We start from the raw sequence: 12096 nt of genomic DNA on the forward strand, positions 1-12096 counted from the left end.
TTCTCTTTTCGTGCCTCCGAATCCCGCGGGTCGGGACAAAGAAATTAACTTGAAAATAATTTTCGAGAGGTTTTATGATATAGTATGGAAGAAACACTATGCTAGAAATCAGTAGACATGATTCTGCATTCACTCAATATATACACCTAAATTTCACTCTCCTCACCTGTGTGTCAATAAGATTTAAAGTTGTAAACTATTAAGTGTTTTGTTTCCTCCTATACTTATCTTTCTCTCTACCAGGCTTTATTTTAGGCTCTATTTATTTACATTTTCTCTGTGGTTGCACATACAGATATATGTAAGAAATTATAACTGTATGTAAGCTAATGCCTTATATTAACTGTTTATTATTAAACAGCTAATTTTAATAATAAACTGTTTATTATTAAACAACCCACCACTTCTCTAAATTTCAAACAGAAAATTTATCCACCTTAGATAAATTGGGTGCTTCTGTCTATGACTCTGGCACAGACATTGACTTTTTTTTTAAAAAATGTCAATAGTTGGGCCCTCCCCTGGTGGCACAGGCAGTGGAGCACCACGCTGTGAAGCTGTCCGCAACCTCTGCAGCGCCAGTTTGAGCCCCGCTGGCCTTGGAGCAACCCACATGCAAGCAGACCTCTCCTGTCACGCCCGCTGCTCCCCTCAGCAGTGTATTTCGTCTGTCTGCCTGTTCTGTTCCCGCTCTGTCTCTGGTGAATCCTCTCACCCTCCTGCGCATCTGGCCTGTACCCTGGTTCTTGTGTAAATGAATAAATAAATCTTTAAAAAAATAAAATAAAATAAAATGTCAATAGTTGGTTCAATTTCCATCCTCTGAGATGCTGTTTTTAGAATCATATGGGTGATCAAGTATGGCAATAACATTTTTGATGAAAAAATATAAAAACATAAAAATGAAAAAAATAGCTACAAAGTAACTAGTTTTTTATTACACATCCGAACTGGTTCAAAAGGCATTTCCAAACCTTTGATGTCACAGAGGTTCTAAGTACTGGCTTGAACTTTGAAATACATTATTCAAAGATTCAATACTTATGGTAAATTTTGTATAGGCCAATTTCCACAGGGCTGTAATTCACCCATTTTTCTACCTAAAATACCAACCAAGTTCTTTATAAAAGAAGTACCCAAAAGTTCTTACTGTAAAGTAGAAATATGTATGTACTTTAAACATATTCTAATGTATGAAAAAATAAACATTCTTCACATATCTTTTTTGTTGCCAAATTAATTATAAATCAATTGTAAAGTGGAAGAGTTTACCTGAAGTGGGTTAAAAAACAAATACAGTAGTATAAATAGGGGCCTCCCTCGTGGCACAGGTGGTTGAGCGCAGTGCTATGAAGCTGTCCACAGCCTCTGCAATGTGGGTTCAATCCCCGCCAGTCTTGGAGCAACCCACATGGCACGGTAGACCCTCCTGTCTCGCCCGCTACACCACTCAGCAGTGTATTTCAGTCATTCTGCCTATTCTGTATCCCATTCTATCTTTATTGAATCTCTCACCCCCCACACCTCTGGCCTGTACCCCAGTTCTTGTATGCATAAATAAATCTTTAAAACAAACAAGCAAAAAAACAGATACAGTAGTATAAATAATTGCAGTAGAAAAGCTATTATTTGAAATACTTACCACTCCACAGTGGAATCTACCATCATACAGTTATAACCAGGACTTGGTCTATATATGAGAAATGACAAAGGAGTATCTACAAGAGAGAGAAATATGTAGAGATTTATGGTCAGAAGCTTCCTCTGGAATTATCTCTTTATTGTCCTCTCCATTCATTTTTTTCCCCAACTAATTTCTCCTCCTTTTCACTCTTGATTCATTTAGGGGGAGCTTATTTTGTGCAAGTCTCAGTGCCTTCTCACTGACATCCTTGTGGGCCTATTCCTCACAAGTTCCCATGTGAACTGGAATTCGTGTAAGAACATCTTTAACATTTAACAGTACAATTTTTTTTAAGATTTATTTATTTATGCATATAAGAACTGGGGTGTAAGCCAGAGGTGCAGGGGTGTGAGAGGATTCACTGGGGAGGGGGGGCAGAACAGGAGGATCTACTAAAATACACTGGCAAGGTGAGCAGCAGGTGAGGCATGAGAGGTCTGCTGCGCCATGTGGGTTGCTCTGAGGCTAGCAGGGATCGAACCCGCACTGTAGAGGCAGTAGACAGCTTTACAGTGCTGTGCTCAACCACCTATGCCACGAGGGAGGCCCCTATTTACACTACTGTATTTGTTTTTTAATATTATAAAATATTTTATAATAATTATATGGGTAATATGTACATCTGGAAGTTGGTGATTAATGGTGTTTGCAAGTCTACTGTGATTACAGTAAGCGATAGGGTAAGTTTTAAGTACATCAGTAAGAATCTTAAACTTGTAAGTTAATATGACGGGCAATTGCACAGGACTGCTTCAGACAGTGGATGACAAAATCCACTGACATAACAGTGGAAAACAAAACCCTTAGCATGGGGGAAAAATCTGACCACACGAATGCTGAAATCACAGAGCATACCAACCGTAGGCTATAACAAAGAAGTTACTGACTTGATAAGCTTTCCTAAAAATTCTTGGGAGATATTCCATTGAAAGGAAAACTAAACTGTCCTCAAGACTTTTTTCCAAGTAAAACATATTTAGTACAGTAACTAAATTTTCTCTGCAGGAGAGTTAATCTGAAATGTATATATGTGTATGCATGGGTATGAAATTTTTTACCTTGTTTCTATTAAATGTAAGAATTCTATATTCTGAACCTCCCTAGTGGTGCAAGGGATTAAGACGCAGCACTATGAAGCTACCCACAACCACTGCTGCACAAGTTCGATCCCTGGCCAGCCAGGGAGCTATCCACATGGCGCAGCAGACCTCTCCTTTCTCCTGGCCTACCCACTGCTCCCCTCAGCAGTGTATTTTCAGTAGATCTGCCTGTTCTGTTTCCCACTGTCTCTGGTGAGTTTTCCCCCCTGCCCCTGCCGCATCTCTGGCCTGCACCCCAGTTCTTGTATGCATAAATAAATAAATCTTTTTTAAAAAATAATTTTATATTCATCGATATATTTCAAATTTTCTTCTTAGAGCAAGGCAGGGTGGGAGAGGCTTATAAAGGAATCAAGGGAAAAAAAGTCTCAGTTGCACCTGTTTTAACCTGTTCATATTCTTAGCAGATGTTAAGACTATGTTATATTTGAGGACAGAAGAGAGAGAAATATCAAGAAGATAAATAAGCAATAAGCTTGGGTATATGTTATATTGGAAAATTAAGTGAGCTTGTTATGAGTTTGTCATCACCACTTAAGTGGACACAGGATACCAAATGGTAATCCAAGATTCAACAACAGACAAGCAGAATTGAAATAGGTAAGTTTATTATTCACAAGTCCTGGAAGAAGTATGTGGTGCATCTCATGGGGCCACATTGGGTAGGTAAAGGGCAGACAGAGGCAGAACTGGGGCAAGTGCTTTTATAAGGGTCTGTTGCTAAGGGATGGGAATTTCTTTTGGATTTTTTTCTCACATTTAACAGTTTTGTAGACTTGACTCCTTGCCACTTAAATTACATTACAAGGGATTTCCCAAACGAGAAGTAAAAACTGATACTCAAAGATTTCCATGATTTTGTGGTGACTAAAGTCCTAATTTTGTTTTAATGTCCTATACTGTATTCATGGATTTCTGTAAAATTTAGAGGCAGGTTTTCTTTCTAGGCCCAAGGAGGGACCTTTTTCTAATTAGAGATAGTCAAATGAGAGTAAAGTTAAATGTAATTTATATGCTTTAAAGAGCATCCCAAGAGTTTAGGCTATGGGAAGGTACCTCCAATCTGGCTGCTTTTCATCAGGGGAATAATTAAAGTTAAGGGGCCCCTCAGGGTTAGGACTCCCCTGGTTTCTTTCTCTTTGGAGTCTAGAAGCTTTGACAAAAATAGATCAGGTTCCACAAAGAGGCCAAGGTCATCCTGGCTACAAAAAAGGAGAAAACAGCTCAAATCTTCTCTGACTCAGTCCTATTTCTTTCAACCTTAAAATGCCCAAGTTTTAACTAGCTTGACAGAAATAAAATAACTATCATGGAGTAAACTAGCAAAAGATAACTTGCAAATCTATTCTGCAACAGGGAAAATAACCTGGATTATCTACCCTTCTCCTATATATCAACCTTGCTTTATTATATTTATAGATGAATGTAACTAGAGGGTAACTTGCTGAGTGAGCCCCCCAAAAATGTAAAAATTAAAATTAAATATAAAAAAGTGCCTTCAAAGTTACTGTATTGGGGGAAAAAAAAAACAGTGAAAGGCAAATGAAATCAGCAAGAAGTCACCACTTTTCTAGCTTAAAAGCACTTTTTCTCCCCCTTATACAGCTATAAACAGAAATGACTGTTTGGCCAAAGTCCTGGAAATTAGATGTGTTGCTGGAAGGGTATATATAGAAATTAATTGTGCTAACAGGCTGTGAAAGATGAACAGATCAATCAATAAAACCCAAAACTGAGGCATTTGCTTAACAGCAGATGGAAATTACATGCAAAAGGAGTTAGGGAATTGTTGCAAAAGTACAGGGATAAGATTAGTAGCTAATCTATTGTGGTTATGAGACTTTTTAAAAGACATTAGGGAAATGCAGAGGAATAATCAGATGATTAAAGATAATGACACATAATTTTCAAGGGAATTCAAAATTCTTGAAAGAGAAAGACTAATAATAATAGCACCTTATTTAATCCTTGTAGAAAATTTATCAATTACTTTCCCCAGTAGCAAAGTAATCTCTAAAATTAGTCATATCTAAAAACCCACAGTCCGTTTATATTAAAGTAGGAAAATAATTATATACTAATATATGAGAAATTGTTTGATAAACTTCCAATGACTGAACCTGCATTAAATCCATTTTCCCTTGGATTTATTGTCTCTAGTTAAAAACCAACAGTATTCCTCACAATATCCTCTAATGCCATTTAACTGTGTACTGAGTCATTTTTGTTATGCCAGATGTTCCTATAGATGTTCAATAGTAGTTTTCATTTTCTACACATCCTGATGTGGAAAATAAAACCATCAATCACTATTCATCTACTACAGTCTGTTGCACCTAAAAGTAAATGATATATGGCTGAAGTCAGAAAGATAAAAACATTTTTTGAAGATAACTCCTTAATATTGGATTATGTGTATGTGTAATGGAATTATACCCAGGAAACATTAATACAGAACTATGATTCCTAAATAATGTATACATCCTCATGAAAGAGGCAGAATGTTCATTTAAAATTAATTTTCTTTCTGCATTTTAATTTGAATTTGAGTAACAACTGGCAATAACCTCTTTCATATCAGCAACAAGTGCTTAATGTGAACCTTTATTAAAGCTCCTATCAAGAATGAATTTTAATATAATTTGTTTATTTCTAACATCGCAGTGTTCAAGATTCTACCTGTCTTTAACAACAATCACGTCTCTCAAATAATCCATAGAAGAAGTTTAACCAGGTAATGTCTATAATATGAAATAAACCTGGTGGGGATTATACCAAGTAGGTAGATTGGAGACTTAAAAGAATATCAAACAGGGCCTCCTCTGGTGGCGCAGGCAGTTGAGAGCAGCACTGTGGGGGCTGTCCGCAGCCTCTACAGCGCTGGTTCGATCCTGGCCGGCGGGCGAGGGTCCTACATGGCACAGCAGACCTCTTCTATTGCTAACTGGAAGCTAACTCCCCTCAGCAGTGTATTTCATCAGTCTGCCTGTTCTGTTCCCCACTCTGTCTCTGGTGAATCCTCTCACCCTTCCGTGCGTCTGGCCTGTGTCCCGGTTCTTGTACAAATAAATAAATAAATCTTTAAAAAAAAAAAAAAAGAACACCAAACAAATCTGTAGGCAAAACTTAAATATTAGTGACTTTTCAGGAGAAAGGTATCTAGAACACTGGTCATAGCACCATATGCAGAGAAATGAATTTGACTTATTTTTCCTGACTTTTGTGATGCTATTCTGCAGATTAAAATTGTTAGTCCTACTTTTGGACAATCAAATATAAGGTGAGCAAAGCAATAATTTGTTATTTGTAGCAAGTAATTTTCCTTAAAAAATTAAGCAAAAGTAGTCTGAATAATTTTTTTTTTTACTAATTCATGTATAGATTAGATAAATATTTTCAGTGACAGTTTGGTAAAGCCAGATCACCTAGTTTCAAATCCCGTTCTGTCCCTTACTAACTGTACAAATTTGGACCAGTTACCAATTCTCTCTGTGACTAAGTTTCTTCATATGTAAAAATGGAAAATTAAATAACCACTTAGTAAACTAATTCAATTATCATTTTCTTGCTTTCATATATTAATACATGCATCACACAGAACAATGATAACGTGCTATGTTGTTGACAATGTTTAATCATACAAGGTATAAATTTTAATACTTACACCTTAATGTTAATCATTTAACATCCCTCCATTCTTTTTCAGTTTTATTATTTACTGACCTGTGAAGTCTTATTTTCTTTTTAGTATCAAGAGGAAACAAGCATAAATAAAATGCTTGTATTTGTGTAGGCAAAATACCTCAGATATGCAGGGATAGCAAATCTGGAAAAACTAAAATACTGGGTTTTACATGGGCTTCAAAGACACATGCAAATACCAAAACATCAGATTTTGGAGAGAAAAATATGGATTTGTAGAATTTAAAAAAAATTTGTTCTTTTGCTGTTTGCTGAAGTTGTTTCCTATTCCTTCCCTAAATATGACTTAATACAAAACACACCACATAGAATGTAAAGACACATTCATATTAAGTAAAATCATCATTTCAAGCTCAAAGGTTGTGTAGGATAAGACTTCTGTGTACATCATTACAATATATAATTATACTTGCAAAGAATTTGTTGATTGTATAAAAGTTTTGTCCCTTTCTGATTTGTCTTATTACATTAATAACACGAACTTGTGTTAAAATTTTCATCTACTTACATTAAAAAATGTTTGTAACTTCCTATATGGATGATTGTTTTTTACTATTAGTTTCTACTAAGAATAACATTAAAATGCTAACGTGAGCTTGAAATGTCTCTCTAAACAAGACTTCTAAGTTCAGAGTAGAGAACACTAGCCTGTCAAAAAAGAGGTCACTATAAGGTACAATAAATGGAAGCTAACAGAAGAATCAAAAGATTGTCAGTCAAAATCTTATACTATGTAGCTAGGAAAATCTGTTCATATAAAAACCAAATCTCACAAGTTTATTACTGCTAAATTTGTTGGGGGAAGGAAGGGTTTTTTCACACCCTTTTGAGAATATGATAAAATCATGTATCTTTTCCAGGACAAATATTAACACAATCACAGAGTTTCTGTAAACAATTTGGAACTTCAAGTCATCATTGCAGTCCACATATCCCAAGACCCAGAGGATTACAATGGCTTCTGATGATTTAATATTAAAAAATGCTATGTACTTATCCTTTGTCAATATCTATTAATGACCTTCCCCCTCCACACCTCCCTCTTCTCTTTTGACTGTTTTGCTATTCAACCTGTAAATAAATACACCAGTGATAACAATCCTGTGCTTACAAGTGAAAAAGAAGTTTCATCTTGGTTGGCAAAAGGAAAGCATTTCTCCCTTCGAAGTGTGTGAGAATGTAGATATTAGATTTGCATCCTGACAAGATAGATAGCCAGTGATTTTTCACTATTGCATTATTGTTCTCAAATTCTTTTAAGTTGCCAGTGTTAAACCTCTCTGAGAAATCTACACGTCAAAACATTTTTTGTTACCTGGGTCTAATGACTGCTACCAAAGCAACCCAGAATGAAAATGAGATTTATATAAAGATTTTTAATTGTCCAAATATATTGACAATGGTAGTCACAATGGTAGTTGCGTCTTTGCCAAAGTCTCAGCTGACAATTAAAAACTGATTTTCAGGAGAAGATATCATTAGTTTCAAAACCAGTAATTACAAAAGCTTTCCATGACATGGATTATACATTCCAAGGATATAGAGTTGCTCCCAGACTTCGGGGACTATAATAGGGAAAGTTTCTCTGAATGTTGTCATTTACTATACAACTCTACATCACCTTATAAAATAGGGCTATTTCTTTTTAAAAACTTTTAAATTAATTAATTTATTTTTTACATCATTGTTCATTTTTAAACAATATTTGCTTCCCCCCACCCCCTCAGGTGTAGTCCCCATAGAGTTTCCTTCACCAATGCACCCGTGCACCATCATCCCGGTCCCACGTACTCCCCCCCTCCCTCCTTCTGATTCCTCTTCCCTCCTCCTCCCCTGCAGTATGTCTCTGATTTGATTGTCTGTTTTTGCTTTGTTGTGTTTTGTACTGTTATTATTTTTTTACACTGATGTCTTATTTGGTTTCCCTATATTCTTGCGATAAGTGAAACCATCCGATATTTTTCTTTTTCCTTCTGGCTTATTTCACTGAGCATAATTCCTTCTAGTTCCATCCATGTTGCTGTGAATGGCATGAGTTTATCTTTTTTGATTGCTAAATAATATTCCATTGTGTATATATGCCACATCTTTTTGATTCAGTCATCTATTTTTGAGCATTTGGGTTGTTTCCAGGTTTTACCTATTGTAAATAGTGCTGCAATAAACATAGGGGTACAGCTGTTCTTTTGAATCAATGTTTTTGTGTCCTTTTGGGTAGATCCCAAAATAGGGCTATTTCTAAAAAATTAATTTCTACAATCTATCCCTACCACTGTTCTAACTTTATCAAATGTAAAGTAATACAAAGCATAAACCAAAGACCCTATTAAATCAATGAATAAAACACTGGTGCTCTGAAAACATTTGTTGAATTAACATGAAAAAAATGTTCCTCTTTGACAAGTAAGGATAATTAGCAAAATATGAATTAAGAAAAAGGTAAAGCTTATTGAAAATTAATCCCAACTGAGCAACATTTTCAGGGTTTATAGAGTTAATCAAATTACACCACATTTAAGCACAGATTGCATGCAGGCACTTCAAATTCCCTAAATCATCTTCATGAAAGTAAAGATACTTTAAAATAAATGACACAGGAAATAGAACACAGTTAGAGCAGACTAAACACATTTACCAAAAACCCTAATTTTCTAGAATTAATCTGCAGGTATTGTGAAATGGCGATTGCTTTTCCTAATTAAAAAATTCTATAATCCAGTCACACTGTCATCTTTCAGTATCACAAAATATAACTTTATAATTTAAAAGTGCCCAAGTACAATAGTTGATGTGGTCAGACAGTGATCTTCAGGTTTCCTGCAATTCAGTAAAAGTACTACACGCTCTTTTTTTTTAATTAATAAAAACACTACAGTTACAAGATACTGGATGTATAATAATACATATCTGAAACTGAGAAATAACTGACATATAGCATTACGTTAGTCTCAGGTATACAACCTAATGATTTGACACTGGTGTATTATGAAATGATAAAGCATTTCAATGCATTAAGCCAAAAACCAGTTCAATTATATACTTTAAAGTTGAAACCCTCACCAGGCACTTGAGTTAAAATTTTCACACAAAAAAATTATCATGCTGTTCTTCCTATTGGTCAATAGCTGAACTCTATAGATAATTTCTTATTTTTCCCATGTCATTTGACTTCTTCAATAATTAAAAAAAATTATATAATGGGTATCCAAGAGGCTAAGGCATTCTCTCCAAAATTTTGACATCTTCCTGATAAGCTAAGGTTCAAATTTTAAAATATCTAGTCAATAAGCTAAAGACAATTTTTAATTAGAAGTTAAGAGCGCGAGCAATGACAGAATATTGAAAACATCTCTTAATACTGATTTGACTTCTCTAGTCCCCTTGGTCTCAAATGTAACCAACTTTCCAAGCAGCAGCGATATTATTTAAAATGAACCCTAAAACCAACAATTTTCTAAATGTGTATCAATGACACTTAAAACTTGGACCCTTCCTATTCCTTCTACACAAACACATTTAACAGGCAATCATCAAAAAGTGAATTCAAAAACTTAAAATAAGCAATAATCACTTCGTGTCAATTCTATTTATTTTGAAGTAATTCTATATTCCTGTTACCCCCAAAATCAAAGGATGCACTTACTGCGTTGGGGTACTTCACATCGCACTTGGAGCCCACGTTTTTTAAAATTTGATGGGTACTGTGCTATTTTTAAAGCCTTAGAGTTACAGTCACCCTCAAGCTTTCCATAGAAAACAGGTTTCAGCACACAGCCACCGCGGTGGCCGTGTCCCGCAAACGGAGCATTCCAAATCCCTGGAATAAATTCACCACAAGCACGGGAAGGGCAGACAGTGTCCCGAGTAGAGGGGGTTAGCGGATGGTTCCGACGAAACTACCCAAAGCCCAGAAGGCCGTCTCCTGCACCCACACCACTGTTAGATCCGAAACGTGTAAATATACTCAAAGAGTTGAACTAGGAGATCAAGAAGCACACAGGCGAAGTTGTCTCCCCAAAGCCTCCACTCAACCTTCACAACGGCCAGCGCGCCTCGGACACGCGGCGGCCCGCCCGCCCGCCGAAGGATGCTCACCTCCGGCTCCGCTCTTCGGGGCCCACCGCCCCGCACGCCCGTGTCCCGAGCGCCCCCACGGCCACCGGCTCCGGCAGCGAGACAGCGGGCGGCCAGCACCAGCGGCATCGTCCGAGCGCGGGCTCTGCTCCGCGGCGACGCGCCTCGCGACGGCCCGGACGGCCCGGGCCGCTCAGCGCCTCGCGGCGCCCCGCGCGCAGCCGTCACCCGGGCGGCGTTCCCCGCCTCCGCGCTCCCCAGGCTCGGCTCCGGGGAGTCCCCGGGCGCGGCGGCGGTGGGCGGCGCCTGGGCTGAGGCACGCCCGAACCCCCGCCCCCGCGAAAACGCACCCGGGCTGAACCCCGCCGGTCGGACCCTGGACGGGCCCGGCTCCGCGCCCCAGTCCAGGAGGATTCGGACCGCTCCCTTCTGTCTTTGGGGGGCTGTGGTCGAGGCCACGTCCGGGCTGAAGGGCTGGAGGGCTTGCCCGTGGCGGCGCCCGGCCACCTCGGCGTCTCTCAGCACCTGGGCACAGGAGGCGCAAGCATGCGAACCAGCTCATCTGAGGAAAGCTAGTATTTCGGGCCTGCCTGGTGGCGCAAGGGGTTGAGCGCAGCGCTGTGAAGCTGTCCGCAGCCTCTGCAGCGCGGGTTCGATCTCCCACCGGCCAGGGAGCTACCCGCATGGTGCGGCAGACCCCTCCTGTCTCTCCTGTCTCGCCCGCTGCTCCCCTCAGCAGTGCGTTTCGGTCCTTCTGCCTGCTCTGCTCCCCACTCTGTCTCTGGTAGTTTCTCTCACCCTCCCGAACGTGTGGCCGGTACCAGAGTGCTTGTATAAATAATAATAAAAAAATCTTTAAAAAAAGAAAAATTAATATTTCACAGGCAGTAGCAGGGCGCCCGGCCCACCTGTGGGCCCAGAATCCCTGACTTCATGATAATTAGGGTTCTCTCGCCCTCCCGCACTTCTGACTGTGTCCAGTGCTTGTATAAATAAATAAATAAAAATAAATCTTTAAAAAAAAAAATAATAATTAACATTCCACACTTCAATTCCCCGGAATCTCACTAGTTTTATGAGCCAGTTCGCCTCCTTGGCCACATTCCCAACAAACCTTATGTTGCTTTCTTTGCTCAGTTCTTCATATTTTAAGTCCTAACCGTGAAACAACTTCTCCCACCAGCTCCCTTGGAAGCGTCAGGAACAAAGCGGGACCCTCCCGGGCACGTGGAAGTTTCCGTGCCCGGAAGCAGTCAGGACTGCGCCTGCGCAGTGGGCGGAGCGGGAGGCCCTGCTCGGGGAGAGCTGAGGGGGTGGTGTGGGGGGGCGGTCGGTTTGGGGGGGATGGGTAGGCATGGACTCCACAGACCTGTTTGCTGTCTGAACATCATGTGTATGTTCAGTGCTTACTACATTTGCACATAGTAGGCCCTTAGCAAACCGTTCCTGAGTGACATCTGTTGCTTGATGTGCTTTCACTCCCGATGGAGGCCTAGGTTCTCTTCCCTAAACTGAACAGAGTGGGCCTTGCTTAAG

At 39.1% G+C, this 12096-nt stretch overlaps 1 protein-coding gene across 3 annotated transcripts in view; it reads right to left on the reverse strand.

Moving 5' to 3' along the window:
- Positions 1 to 11796, reverse strand: part of TEX15 (testis expressed 15, meiosis and synapsis associated) — a 77079-nt gene extending 65283 nt beyond the window's left edge. The window contains exons 1-2 of one of the 3 annotated variants that reach the window (XM_054700838.1): positions 11675 to 11796; positions 1643 to 1718 (exon numbers count right to left, since the gene is read on the reverse strand). The gene's annotated coding sequence lies outside the window, so the exon portion shown is untranslated. Of the gene's footprint in view, positions 1 to 1642; positions 1719 to 10129; positions 10523 to 10581; positions 10634 to 11674 lie in introns of those variants that run through there. The other 2 variants (XM_054700837.1, XM_054700839.1) reach the window with 2 other exon arrangements.
- Between the last annotated feature and the right edge of the window lie 300 nt (positions 11797 to 12096).

This window comes from Talpa occidentalis, unplaced genomic scaffold (genome assembly GCF_014898055.3).
Source record: "Talpa occidentalis isolate TD23 unplaced genomic scaffold, MPIMG_talOcc4v2.1 talOcc4.4, whole genome shotgun sequence".
In the NCBI taxonomy this organism is placed as follows: Eukaryota; Metazoa; Chordata; class Mammalia; order Eulipotyphla; family Talpidae; genus Talpa; species Talpa occidentalis.